Raw genomic sequence first — 2,500 nt, forward strand, 5'->3', positions numbered from 1 at the left:
ATCTGGAACTTCGAAAAGGGCCGCCCTTGCTAACACTGTGCTTCCCCACGCGGGGAGCGATTCGGACGGCTGGCCCCCACGCCGGGGTGGGTGGGCGCCCCGCCGTTCGCCCGCGTGGGTCGTCAGACCACTGTTCATCGTTCGGTGCGATTCAAACTTCCCACAGCTCGGCCGCCTCCGTCCTCGAACGGGAGGTGACGGCCGGCGTGCGCGCCCAAAGATAGGTGGTGGAAGCCCGGGGGTACAGGAGGAAGGACACCGCTCACCGTAAACCGACGCGAGCTCCAAAGCCCGGGTCGAGCGAGCAGCACCACCTCCCCACCCGGGAGCGCCGTGCCAGATCGATCGGAGGATAAGACCGCTCTGAGAGGACATGGACGAGAGGGGCGTCCGCCTTCCGGAGCCCCCCCTTTCGGACGAGGACTCCGGATTTGCCCCCCGAAAGCCATCACCTCCAGAGAACCAGGGACCGCCGAGGGAGGGTCTGGTCAGGCTTGGGTACCCCAGCATTGCCTCTCTCGCTTGGGATGCACGATCGGCAAAAGTCCCTCTCGGAGCTGTGGAAGTTCGGTCTCAGCCGGAGTGCGCAACTTCCAGACGAGAGGGACCACATGCCAAGTCGCCTACCCAAGTCGGGGAACCAGAGAAACAACTGCTTTCTATCGGGGTAGAGAGACGACACTCTCTCAAGTACATTCTGCCAGAGGTGCGCATTCCTATGTATTTGCATTGCGGGACAACGTCCCCACTTTAAGGGGACGAAGTCGGAACTGTACCCGGCCTCAAGTCACTGTAGGGCGGATGCGGCACCTAGAAAATTCCTCATTCCGGTTCTTTTTCACTTAGTCGTTTTTTTTTTTGGCAAGAATGTACCCCAGGATGGCCAAAAAGCCAAAGCCAGGGACTGAGAACCATCGAGCATGCTCTGAGGGGACATAGTCAGAGGGGGCGTCCGCCTTCCAGAGCCCTCCTTCCCACGAGGACTCCAGATTTGCCCCCCCCCCCCTGACAACAGCCATCGCCTCCAGAGAACCAGGGACCACCGAGGGAGGGTCTGGTCGAAGCTCAGGTACCCAGGATAGCTTCTCCGGCTTGGGCATGGACCGCCAGACAAAGCCGCGGACCATGAACCATCCAGCCTGCTCTGAGGGGACATAGTCAGAGGGGGCGTCCGCCTTCAAGAGCCCTCCTTCCCACGAGGACTCCAGATTTGCCCCCCTGACAGCCATCACCTCCAGAGAACCAGGGACCGCCGAGGGAGGGTCTGGTCAAAGCTCACGTACCCCAGGACAGCTTCTCCGGCTTGGGCACAGACCGCCAGACAAAGCCGCGGACCATGAACCATCCAGCCGGCTCTGAGGGGACATGGTCAGAAGGGGCGTCCGCCTTCTAGAGCCCAAACTCGGCCACGGACTCCAGATTTGCCCCCCTGAATGCCATCACCCTTCAGAAGACCAGGGACCACCGAGGGAGGGTCTGGTCAGGCTCAGGTACCCCAGGATCGCCTCTCTCACTTGGGACGCACGACCAGCAAAAGTCCCTCCTGGAGCCGTGGAAGTTCAGTCTCGGCCGTATTTTGCAACTTCCACGACAAGAGGGACCACCTTCTAAGTCGCCTACCCGAGCCAGAGAACCATAGGAACAACCGCCATACATCGGGGTAGAGAGAGCCCACTCTCTCCTATATTCTCCCGCAGGTGCGCATTACTATGTATTTGCATTGCGGGACAATGTACTTCAATGAGCGGGACAAAGTCGGAAATGTATCCGACCTCCTGGAACTGTGCGGCTGCTACAGCAGTCAGAAATTCCCCATTCCGGTTCTTTTTCACTTGGATTTTTTTTTTTGCAATTTTTTGCCTAAAACGTATTCCTCCAACATGTACTAGCTCATGACACTTGAAATTTTTGAGCCAATTGATAATAACAGCTTTTTAGAGCTCAAAAACAAAAAAAATTTGAGCGAACAAAAAATGTTCGAAAATGACCTCAGCTCCTGGAACTGTTTTCGGTACACCTCCAGAGAGGCTCCCCTGCCTGGAAGTCTGTCACTGCTCAGCTCGAAATTTTTCTAAGTCCCAAAATTCGGTTTTTCATCCAAAATTCAACTTTCTGCCCAGGATCCACAAACTTTAAACCCAGTTGGGGGACCCTCCCTGGGGGCCCTACAACATACTGAAGCCCCCCTGTGGTGGAAGTAGGGGAATTTACTTATTTTTACACAAAATCACAAAATTCCATTTTTTGTTCGCAAAACACTTTTTTGTCCTCAAGAAACTTTTTTGTCCTCAAAACACTTTTTTGTCCTCGAGAAACTTTTTTGTCCTCAAGAAACTTTTTTGTCCTCAAAACACTTTTTTGTCCTCAAAACTCAATTTCTTCCATAATTCGACTTTCCCCCAAAAAACCACACATTCTACCCTCATGGGAGGCACTCTCCCTCGGGTCCCCACATCATATTGACGCCCCAGAGCGGTGGGAGAAGGGGAAATCTGATTTT

This window comes from Dendrobates tinctorius, unplaced genomic scaffold (assembly GCF_039654945.1).
Source record: "Dendrobates tinctorius isolate UK_male_01 unplaced genomic scaffold, ASM3965494v1 ptg000564l, whole genome shotgun sequence".
Taxonomy (NCBI): Eukaryota; Metazoa; Chordata; class Amphibia; order Anura; family Dendrobatidae; genus Dendrobates; species Dendrobates tinctorius.